This window comes from Pinus tabuliformis, chromosome 3_1 (genome assembly GCF_031772625.1).
Source record: "Pinus tabuliformis cultivar Carrire ecotype Pingquan chromosome 3_1, CPIR1, whole genome shotgun sequence".
Classification (NCBI taxonomy): Eukaryota; Viridiplantae; Streptophyta; class Pinopsida; order Pinales; family Pinaceae; genus Pinus; species Pinus tabuliformis.
Window position 1 is genome coordinate 281,614,137 of NC_142301.1, and position 12,805 is coordinate 281,626,941.

Genomic DNA, 12,805 nt, shown 5'->3' on the forward strand with positions numbered 1-12,805 from the left:
TCTAATTACTGTTCCTTGATCCATGTAGAACCAGTGTCGATGGTGCCATGAAGAAACAGAAATGAATATCAATCTTGATCATCAACTATTTTACCATTTCTTGTGCACCCATCAATTTGAAGATGTTCTCTGCTGGAAAGACTCAGAAAATCCCAAGTGGAAAGTTGATTCTGAACTAACTGAAGATGGAAAGTACGTTTTTTTTTTTAATCTATTACAGAAAGTCATGACCCTATGAACGGGCTCTTTTATTGTGATCTCACTACTCTTCCTTATTGCCTTGAAGGTTTTAACGGCAAGGAGATGATTCCTTTGCAAAAACTAATTGATAACTTTGAAGCACAGTATGATCTCGTTTCAAATGATGGTTCTATGTTCACTTTCTGAACCAATACCGAAACTAGTTGGGGTAATGTGTTCACTCTTCTTGCTCTTACTAGTTCCCTGCACTTGGTCAATTTCAATCTCCCCAACAAATCTAGCAGCTTCTTCTAATGGATGGTCAGGACTCCAATTTTTCCCTTCTTCAAGCCTAGGGCTTCCATTTTCTATTGCACCTCCCTCTGCATCCATAGCTACCACCACACCATTTTCAGCTTCAATTTCTTTAAAAGCAGAAGTGGCACCATCTTTATGTTTTTATTTTCTTCGACATCCAAAGGCTGTGAAACACCACCAATTCTGATCTTCCTAGGATTGAAGGGGCTATCATTTTCCAATTGAGGACTCAACCACTACCTTAGCATCATTATCTTTCTCTTTAGTAGAGCCAAGCAATATCTTCAAGGATTCATTGGCTCCAGTAGAAGCAGGCTCAATACTATCATACAAAGGGTCATACTAGTCTCTAGGAGTAGAAACATCTTTGATTAACTGATGAGGCAACATCATGCCTGCCATGGAAGACCCCCCTGGATGAGAATATGGGTAAGATTGCCATTCTCTGGCAATACAAGATGGATTTGAACTAAGAGATTTAATAAATGGCTGCATTCTGGGCCTAGAAATATTCAGTGCAGAAAGAGGCAGCATGGTAACCAGCCTTGACATATGGCTACCCTGCCCATTGCCAGAGAATTACTATAAATTGTATGGCTCCAAAGAGATCTCTGAACGAACAGAGGCATGATGTGAAAAATCAGTTGTTCTAGCATTGAAAGTGCTTTCATTGAAATCTAGTTCTCGGGTCAATGAATTAGAAATAAATCCAGTCTTATATTCTGGGCTATGATTCAAACCAAATGAATTATTTAGACTTGAAGGTGGATATCCACCAAAGTATCCTGGATGAGAATGATCAATAGTGTTCATCAAATTTAGATGTGATGAAGGTGGATTTCCTTGCAAATTATTCCTCTACAGCAGAGAAATATTCCCTAAAATTGCTCAATGTGTAGAAGAAGGGTGTTTGACTAGATCATGCTGCTATAGACTAGACAAATCTCTTGGAATAGAAGGGAAGTGTAAATCTTCTCTAGAGTAAGGCTTTGAAAGCAAGTTTTCTCTAGATTGCAAATCATCTTCTCTAAAACGCAGATCTTCTCTAGGTAAATGTTGACTGCGTAGGCCATCTTTAAGAAATGAACTTGACATAAAACCATCCACCTACATTTGTGAATGACTTCTTGATAGTGACTGTGCATGTGAATCCTCCCTTAATACATGTGTATGCATTTCTTCCCTGGGAAGTAATGGAGCTCGTGAATCATCTCTAAATAGATCACAGAAATCACGCCTAAGTATCTTCTCAATATGTAAACCTTCCCGAAGTGTAGTATGTAGGCGTAAATCATCCTGAACCAATGGTGGAGAATGAAAATCTTGTCTAGGTAGGAGGTGACTCTGAAAATTATCCTTGTGCACATCTTCCTTGATAAGGGACTGTGACTGGAAGCCTCCCACAGAGAAGGGTCGAGGTTGCAAGCTTTCAAAAGGTGATGGCCAAGCAGGGAAGCTTTCAATTGGCAATGGCCTAAAGCTTTCCATTGGTGATGGCCTTGTAGAGAAGCCTTCCAGTGGTGGTGGCCAAGTTGAGAATGATTCCATTGGCGGTGGCCGAGCTGAAAATGTTTCCATTGGTCATGGCCAAGCTGAGAATCCCTGAGTTGAAAACATACAGCAAAATCTTAGGCGAATTTGCTGTATGTTTTCCTGCTAACAATAGTGTTCCCCTGGGACACTACTAAGAGTCCCTCTCAGCTTAAAGTTCTAATAGCATATATTTGGAGCATAAATACAAAACTAGAATTTCCATGCAGAACAAATGGGATGAAATGCTACCTCTGACGCAGTTTTCTGAATCTCAGATGCAATATCTTCTTCAGTACTGAGAAGCTTAAAGTCCGCAGATCCTGATGTAGTAGAGTATGCAGCAGTTCCTTGGGATCCATCAAGATTTCTTGCCCCCTGGGTGGTTAAATCGCTGAGGAACACAAAACATGAAGAGTGCCAAAGCATCAATAGGAAAAGGATGTAGACATAAATCTCACAACTGATTTAAGCTTTGTGGATGTAGATGTAAATCGTGCAACCGTTTTCCCTCTTGGGGTAATTGACAATATCGAATGGCACAATTTTCCTCACTGGTCTGCTATCTTCTTGATTTCCCTGATTTTCTTGATGATATTTCTGTCAGATTTTCACCTCATCCCCGAGATTTTCTCCGTGATTGGAAATCTAAAGCACGAAATTATAATCAGAATGTTAATGATATTCTTGAAATACAGATTCGCGATGGCGGCAGCTCCTGATAGTGACGCTCATATCAATATGTTTTCAATAAGGCTAAAGGAGCGAGATCCGAGCACAAGACAACTAGTTATCAATCAATCCACTCAATCAATATAGTTATTCCACGTCTAAGGCCAGGCTTCCATTGCAGTCCTCTGTTCCAGACCTCTAATGTTCTCAGAAAGCTTCATATGTGGATGAACAACATCCAGGGAGGTTCGAAATAAAGGTTGAAGCATAATTCATATCATGCGAGTATGTGACTTTCATGGGGCATAGGTCATTCTTTAAAATCAAAGGTTAAAGGGGAGGGTGGAAAGAAGTAGCTAAACCTCAAAGTTCATTGATGCAGACAATAATGAGGGGTAACTTACTCTTTTTAGAATGAAGCTCGAGGCAGACCTATTCATTTATTTACAATAGCAAAAGGAAGCAACTGGTGAAACAAACCCATAAAAGGTAAGGAGTTGATTGTTACCACAAAAATGCATGTAATTGATGTTGCCGACATAGGATAGCAATGGCATCTGTAGGGGTTAGTTGCATTCAAGCAAGTTAATCCAATATGAGAAAGATCTTCATCATCCCTATTTTCTAATCCTCACGATCGCACAAAGTGTGGAGGAGAGCATACTTATTAAAACTAGAGGAAAAGAACATTGTTTATTCATTAACCTATCTACCCTATGCTAATTAAAAATTAAAAAAATAGTTACCTGTATTCAAATAGCCAATGTAACCATCCACACAACAGTATTACGAATGAGTTATCTTTAATTTTCGTAAATAATGATAATCGAAAATGTAGACAAATGTGCGAAATCTGTTGCTAAAGCTCTAAATTAACAAAATAAAAAGGAAAATTAAATGTGTCTAACCTGGTGCTTGCTTGAAACCATCGTTTGATATAGCTTTTGTAGGCCCAACTTTCTTCGCTCCGATCATGTTGCAGCGCCTCATTGTCCTGCTCGACTTCTTGCTCGCTTAATTGTTCTTCATTTAACGTGTAGGATTTGTCATTTGTTGCTAGAGGAATAATAAAGTTCTAGACTGCTATCAAGATTTCCTCTTTGTAAGAAGAGGAGATCTTGACTTCTATAAGGATCTGAGTGAGTTGTTCCAAGTTGACACTCATAGTTAAATCATACTGCAAAAAGTATTCTTACAACACCCAAATCAACATAAAAAAAAAGAATTGAGAATCAAACTTGCTAACACACACAAAAACCTCTTCACAGTTGTGGAAATTGAAATTGCAGAAATTGAAAGTCACACTCACACTCTGCATGCTTTGTTCTAAATAAGGTTGATGTCTCACCTTAGAGTAACATGTTGGCAAGGAGAACATGAGGAGTCTACACTCAAGTAGCTACTATGACCCTTTACCAACACATGCAAACACACTTGCAGAAATTGAAAATTACGCTACCCTACATGCCCTTACCCATATGTCACCTCAGAGTTAGGAGTATGATTAATCATATTTGCATGAAAAGTAAATTGATACCTCAATCCCTTGTGTTTCCCCAGCAACGGCGCCAAAATGTTAGGTGAAATATATGTCGTAATAATAGCATTTTAGTATAGTTGCCCAACTATTTACTTATCAATCCGAGGTAGATAAGCTGACGAAACACGTGCACTATATATGCAGGACTAAAGTAGAACTAATCTAGTTTGATCTACATTGCTGAAATCAACTTAATCTATGAATGGAAATTTGCATGAAGGAAAAGCATTACAACATATGAAGAGTTAACAACAAATGACATATGTGAGCTAACATCCATAAATCAATATTACAATAATCAAATGAAAAACATGAAAGCATAACAATGAAAGAATCTAAGACTAATCAATCTTCCTACAATTTCTAACTTTCCTCCCCTCCCTGTGGAGAGGGAGCACTCTCCTTTATACATGAGAGTATTTGAAGATAAGATAAGAATGCATTAATTACATACCCACTGTTCTCTCAACTACTCTTAATCACTTTCCCATTATTACAAAATATAGTTCCTTCAATTCCTCCACACATCTTTCACATATCTTAAATAAGACATGCCAACCAAATATTCCATGGTCTTCTCCTTAAGAATAGGCTTGAATAACTATCTCCCTGAAATGGCGGAGGAGATATTCGAGCAGTCTCTTTGAATTAATCATTCTCATATTCCTACATATTACAAAGCTCACCCATATTTGAGATATATATGAAAATATGTATATTGTCTAATATGAATCATAAATTCACTCTTAATACTAAAATGAATAGATTGGAAAATAATAATATGAAACCTAAATGAATATATGAAAATGATATGATGAAGGGTTTAATAGGACGATGAATGTAAGGAATAATGAAGGGAAAGGTGGATGACATTTCTAACTCCTAGCATTGACCAATCTCTGCTTCAAGTTTGTTTAAACTCTTGAGTCTTTGTTCAAGGTGGCCTAACAAAGTTTCTTCTCTTTTCTTTGCCTTATCCGATTGATTTGCCATGGATATGACTTCTTCGTGATGCTTTCTCTTGTTTTGATGAAATTCCTCCTTAAGCTTGGTGAGCTCCTCATCTATTTCTTGAAGCTTGAAAAGGTCAACGTCCTTCCTTGTTTTGTCTTGGTCACCATCTTGTGTTTTCTTATTAAGTTCCTCATTTTCCTTTCAAACTATTAATCTCTTCCATGGAAACTATAAGTTTAGTCACGAGATCTTCTTTAAAGTATTCTTCGCTTTCTTCTTCTTCTAGATATTATTTAGCCTTGATGTCATCATTCTTATTTTTAGCTTCCTTGATGGGTTCTGTATTTCCTTCTTTCTTTCCATCATCTTCTTGACTAGTGGTCATGGGGAATTCTCCTTTTGAGTGAAGGTCATTAAGTTTGTCCCATATACCTTTTGCTGACAAACATTTTTCTAAATTGGCCTTTATAGAATTTGGTAGCCCATTCAAGATTGCCTTCATCACTTTTCCATTGTACTCCTTGGATTCTCTGTTCATCATGTTACCAGTAATCACTAGTTCCCATACTCCAACGCCTTGATCAATTAAGAAATTTCTCATTCTTACCTTCTATACATCAAATTTTCCATTGAACACTGGAACTTTCTCAACTTGATTGTCTTCATTTTTCATGGTTAAGGAAGAGACATCTTTTGGAGGATTGGAGGTTTTTTTCCTTAGATTTTCCATTTGTGTTCTAAGGATCAACCTTCAAACTGCTAGGCTTTGAGTGAAGGTATTGGCTCTGATTCCAATTGTTGCAAACACTGAGATGGGGGTGAATCAGTATTAATTTTCAAATGTTACTTTTACCAGTCAGATAACTTATATTTAAAACACAAAATGAACAATAAGAATAAATGTTTTTATTAATTTCTTCAATAAATCAAGTAAAATATATGTAGGGCTCCATCCCTAGGTGAATACTCTGATCTTCAATCTCCCAGTCTCCAACCTGTATTTTCCAAGCATCGAATTGGGCTTCCAAGGCTCCAACCTTGTTAATTTTGAGGCACCAACCTCAAGGGTTCCAAACCTATATCTTGTTTAGGCTCCTACCTAGTTTCTTGAGGACTCTGATCATTTAGGGCTCGAACCCTATCCTCTAAGGCACCAACCTTGTCTTTTTGAGGCTCCAACCCTTAACTTTAGTTTGTCAAGATATATTTGATTATACTTCACGGCTCCCAATGTATTCTTCAACAAGCCTTTTCAATCTTCAGTTATGCCTTCCCTTAGTCTCCATATCACCAATGGCAACCTTGTCTTCTTAGAAGGTGTCGCCCTTGCTCTTCATGTCACCCAAACAAAGATATCTAAGGTTACCTCATGATGACATAAACGATGCATCATGGTCTCCAATATTATATCCAAGACCTTCAAGATGTCTTCAATGAACAACCCAAGTCTTCACTATTTAATACTTCTCTTGCCCAAAAAATTCACTTACTCACACAGGTCTAAGGCTGCAACACGTAGAGGCTTAATAGTGTACTCCAAAGGTTTTGAAAGTCAGCTCCAAGGGCTAGGATTTATACTCTAAGACTACTCTAGAAAGGTCTTCACGATCAACCCTATTTCAAGAGTACTTCAAATTGGTTCAATCAAGCATCTACAATAGATTTCTTCAAGAACCAAGAAACCACCGAATTTTCCTCCACAAGACCAGTTCCTCCTTCAAACTAGGACTATCCACACTTGTTTAATATGAGCCTAAAAAAGGGTGACTGTACTGAGCCCTACAGTTTCCACAGGTTCTCTTTAGATCCAAGGGAGGTATCTTCTTAAGTCTGCAAAGTGCTGGAAATATTCAAGATTGTATAATTTCACCACAGGGTTGCTCCAGGCTTTAGTTTGTTCTTTGTATAATAACTTTATGTCTTCTCATGCTCAAAATTCAAAAAGGTTTTCACACTATTCCAAGGTGTATCAATGCTTCGTAGAGTTGAGAATGATAACTTCAGATCATCAAGTCTGCACAATAAGACTGACTTTGCACAGAAAATACCCCAACCACTGTTATTTGAAATCACTGTCAATCTGAGCTCCAAATTAGTTTTTCATCATCTAGATGGGTGTATACATATCATGGTTTCATGTCTTGTTATAAGATATGTATATGTATATGCATCCTTGATTTGTAGGTCACCTGATAGTGTGTGTCCTTGTCCTTGCAAAGAGCTCGTGAAGCATCTCAGCCATTACTCCTCGTTCTGACTTCATGCTTTAATGGGCATCTGTTACATAGTATTTTTTCATGCCTGCTGCACTTCCCTGTGACACACCCAGAAGTGGCTGAAAAATGACCATTATACACTATACTCATCCATGTATATAGCTTAGATCCCTCCTAATACTTTGATTGGGAAATGCCTTGATCTTTCCCTGAAGAAATAACTCTTAAAAAACTGAAACGAGGGTCATCGCTCTTATGATGCTCGATGGTCGTATGTTTCACTGTACTTGACCAATGATGGCATCGATTTGTTCCCTTGCATACCTGTGATAATCCAAAAAAGGTAATTCTCCCAAAGGAGATGAGAAGCTTCGTGATCTAGAAGCTTCTAGAGTGGCGAGCTAGAGTTCGAATTATCCTAACTTGGCCTCTTTGTCTTATCCCTATGAGCTACCTCCTTGATATGAGTGCCTAATCCTATCTTTGGAGAAGTCATAACTCCCTTTCTCAGCCTATAAATTCATCCTCTTCCATTCGGAAATGGTTGGTCTATGTTTGTTTGCACCCTTATGCTAAGCTTGTGCATAGAGGCTATTCATTAGACTTGGAGAAGGAGTGCTTAGAGATTTATTGGCTTGGACTTGGATTACCACTCAAGGAGAGCCTTTCAACATCAAGGATTTGGTTGTAAGCTTCCCTTTACTTCTTAATAATATATAACTGTTGGTTCATCTTCCCAAAATATATATGCTCATGTATTATTTAGCTTGAAATTCCTTGATGAGTTAAGTAGGTTTTTATTGGATTTTCTATTGTTTTTGGCATGCTTTTTTGTTTCTTGATCACTTGTGTAGGTACATAAACACTAAGAGAAGCAGGAACAATTCCATGACATCAACGGTTCGAGGTCCTCAACAAAGGAAATCAGAATAGCATCAAAATAAGGTAGGCCATCTCCTTCATTCTTCTTTTCAATTATAACCTAGGAAGATGTCTAATTGATTGTCACTTCAGTTGCTAGACCCACTCATTGGGTTAAAGGGATCATCTCTGTCCACAAAGAGGATTAACCTTGTCAACAGATAGAAAATTTCCTCCTCTTGAGGAAGGATTGCTGGAGGAAGTTCAATTTGCCTGCCTCTTTATGGTCTACAAAGGATGCCACGCGGATTACAGAAACAAAGATATTTTGAACTTTTATGGAAATGGATCTCCATATGGTAATCAATCAGCATCCAAGGATGTCCCCAACCTTGTTCACATAGCTTTCCGCCTACACAACATTCAAGGCTAACTTCCACAGAGTATATATCCAAGCATGGAAGGATCTAGATAAGAAATGACACCAGTTGCCCTATTTGGTGTAAGAAAAAACGCGTAGGAGGTCATAGGATTATGGCCTACAGGGTGGTGCACCCCATTAGAATTAGATGTTGGAACAATGACAAGCATGGAAAGTTCTGTTGTGCAAAAAATAAATGAGGTTTCTTAGAAAGTTGCAAGTGCCCTAGCAGAACAAAAAAAGAAGGAAGCTGCAGAAAAGGCTCACATAGAGCAAGATCATGTTGTTAAGGAGTAGGTGGAAAAAGAGCAGTGTGAGTCACAAAGAGGTGATAGGTAACCTTCACCAGAAACAAAGGAAGAAGATATTTTAGACTAAGGTAGAGAAGGTGATGAGGGGCAGCGTGTTATGAATAATTTGGTATCTACGGATAAATACTAATTCCCTAGATAAGTAGCCATATCTAGAGCAATAGTTTAAAGAACTTTAACCTTTTTCTATAAACAATGTATAAGACAAAGAGAATGATAGGAACTACTTGTAATTTTTCTTTCTTCTTGTGTCCTTTGTATCAGTCCCGCTGCTCCTTCTAGTACTTAACACGCTTGAGAAGTACATGTAAACATCAACAAAAGAAAAATAACCAATTGAAGAAAAAAATCTATTGATTACAAGTAAATGGAATCAAATACATTCACACATATAAGCATCATATATCAAGATAAGCATATGGAAAAAGGTGTAAATACTTTATTAAACAGAAGGAAGAATTACAACCATGAAGACTGATTCGAAGTCACTCTTCCAGCTTTGGTTCCATCCATATCGCATTATAAGCATGACATTCCAGCAGCATAATGACACTTACAACAGTCTCAATTATTAGACTAGCATTATCTCCTTATAATTCATCAAAGTCTAGCCCCTTGATCACTTATATGATTTCTCAATTTGTAGGAAGATGGAGGAGGTTTTGCCATGAATGAGGGTATTGAATGTCCTTCCAAACTTAGAATTAGTTCCATGGGGGAAGGGATGAGAGGATAGGATGTATCTTAACTCATTCCTCATCCATTTTCGATCTTGTAGGAGATGATAAGTGTGGGAATCTTGTAGAAGGCTCCAAAAGATAAGAATATTCCCCAAACCCTATGTGAATTTTGCTCAAACTCACCCAACGCAGGTCAAAGAGGGCCTAAGTGCTTTGTAGAGCACCCTGGCATGGATTTCACTACTCTGTAGTGCACCCTTCCATGGGCCTACCTGCGCTGGTCCCTCTAGAGGTCATTTCAGGATATCTTCAGGCCATGAAACTGTCTAGGAAGGAGGCATTCAAAAGGTTGAAATGTTTAGGGCATGTAGCAACTAAAATTAGGGTTTGATGAGCCATGAAAAAATAATCTAGATGATGGGAGTGATGTGACCAAAGGAATCTGTAACATTTTTCCCCTAAAGCATGAAGTCGAAAAATGTTAATGTTGAGTGAAATGATTTATGATGTGACAAGGAGGTTCCGAAGTGGTTGTTGACCTGCATCGATTACAATACATAATATCATGATATTTTGATTTTTTCTCATGAATTTATAAGGGAACGCATACCCATGCTCAATATATAAACTTTCATTACAAGTACATAGAGAGTCATCTACAAATATAGACCCATGATCAGAATGACCATCGATGTAAAGCCATTGTATGGATGATTTGGTACATTTCCTAAAATCGTAGCCCGGATGGATGAAACTAGATCCAGGGTCTTCTATCTTATTCAATCATTCTATCAAGTACGAGTCTAACCATGTGAATATGTGATCTGAAGATGAACATGGGAAGACACCGTCTAATTACCAGCCAATGATGTAATCCATTAACGGACATGAGATAAATCACTAATAATGATAATGATCCTCAAGGTACTGCAGTACATTCTGCATGGTGTGAATGTATGTTTTGATGTGGAACAACATACAAAGTCTTTTAGTCAAATTCCAATGATGTCAACCTATCGCCGGAAGCAAGAAACCTGCCATTGATGTATGCAAGCCTCAAGGTACTAGAAGGGTGTTTCTAAGTCAACTTCTTAGATAATGAGATGATGTCGACAAGAAGTGACTCATCGCAGGAGGGCCTTGATGTATCCCACACCAACGACATGAAATGAGTGTAATGATTTTTTGAGACATAATGTGACTGACAACACAAAGTTCAGGAATTGCGGTCATGAAAATGAAATTTTATGGTATTGCAAAGGATGAATTTTCGTTGAGTGACTTATCTGAACATATCAGTGAAACTGAATGAATTGGAAGAATTGACTCAAAACCAAAGTAATGGATGGTGTGATAGACCATAGGTATGATAACCATCAAGCAGAATAACCCAACCCAAATAGTCTGAATGAATTGGCAGCATTGACCCAAAAAAAAAGTGGTGGATGGTGTGATAGACTATAGGTATGATAACCATCAAGCAGATAACCCAACCCAAATAGTCACAATGATGAAGTGAATGTGTCATGTTCAAGAGTGACCTGCTACCAAAAGTGGTTTACCCCTTTTTCCATTTTCCCTAGTCATCACTAACCAGTACCTCTTTATTTTTATCAAGCTTGAGGAGGATAACATATGCTTGTTGTATAATTCCACCCTTCGAGTGATTCCATCGCTATGTGATGTTTTATCGAGTCTAGCGAAGGTGAAACTTGGTCTTATCATGATGGACAAGTTTGTCTCTATTTGACATTTTAACGAGTTTAACGATAATGATAACTCAGTCTTTTTCATGTTTAGAGAGTTTTAAAAGGGACAAAAAGAAAAATCCACAAGTTTTTTTTTTTAAATTTGTCTCTCATGTCCGAAGAAGTGCAAAACAATACAAGAGAGAACCTATTGACCATGTTTGGTCAACGTATTCCTTTTTTTGTAAATAATCTATCTTAGCCTGAAAAAGGGTTAAACATATACTTAGTAATGTCATTTCCAATCCATTAACTAGTTGAAAAGGACAAGCGCTCGACAATATTTTCATATTTCAAGAGTCTGAAAAGAGCTTAAAGAGAAATCCACTTTGAGGAATGAGTGGTGTCTAGGATAGCAACTCATTCCGGTGATGTTGGAACTTCTCAAAACTTGTTGATTTATGTGAATAGGCTGGCTAATAAGACCATGCATTGCAACTATTCCTCAAAAAGGGTAAAACAACCAAGTGAAAGCATATGATCAGCCAACAAGATAGTGACGATGGAAGGAGAAAACCCAAGGCTCATCTGATAGAAAAGGCTGATAGAATGGAAATCGCAAGGGTTAAAATGGAAACGGGTTCATTTTTACACAAGCTTGAAATGAAAAACTATGCTTGGATTCAGTTTCATTTTTAGACAAGCTTGAAATGAAGAACTATGCTTGAATTCAGTTTCATTTTTACACAAGCTTGAAACAAAAAACTATGATTGAATTTAGTTTCATTTTTACACAAGCCTGAATCATGAAAAACTATGCTTGAGATTGGTTTACATGCCCCTAGCATGATGACTCGATTCTAGGTACATGCCCCCCAAGATTCATTACATTCACCTAAGTGGACTACTCGTGGCTATCAAGTGGATGGAATGAAGGTTCATTACGAGATCAAGTGAAATACTCGACTGGGATTTTATGAGATCTAATCAAAGACTTGACTTGGAACTTCCCTCCAGGGGACCTTGTTTCATTTTTAATCAGCTTGACATAATACAAGGAACTCTGCTCAGATTCCTTGTTTCATTTTTTAACAAGCTTGACGCAAGACAAGGAACTATGCTCTGATTCCTTGTTTCATTTTTTAGCAAGGTCGACACAAGACAAAGAACTATCCTTGTATTCCTTGTTTCATTTTTTAACGAGGTTGACATAAGACAAAGAACTATCCTCATGGACCTCTTTCATTTTTTAAATGAGGTTGACACAGTAAAATAGCTATCCTCACATTCCTTTGTTCACAACATATAAGAGGTCATGACTTCCAAGAGGTTCTCATCATATGGGAGAACAATGCTCTGGAAGGGATCATTAGGGAGATCTGGTTCCAATGCCCCCAGTACATAATGTACAACATGATGGAATTGATCATCCAT

General features: G+C 37.7%; 1 pseudogene; it reads right to left on the reverse strand.

Annotated features, from left to right (window-relative positions):
- Positions 1-357: 357 nt before the first annotated feature.
- LOC149186896 (uncharacterized) lies at positions 358-1,611 on the reverse strand (annotated as a pseudogene).
- Between the last annotated feature and the right edge of the window lie 11,194 nt (positions 1,612-12,805).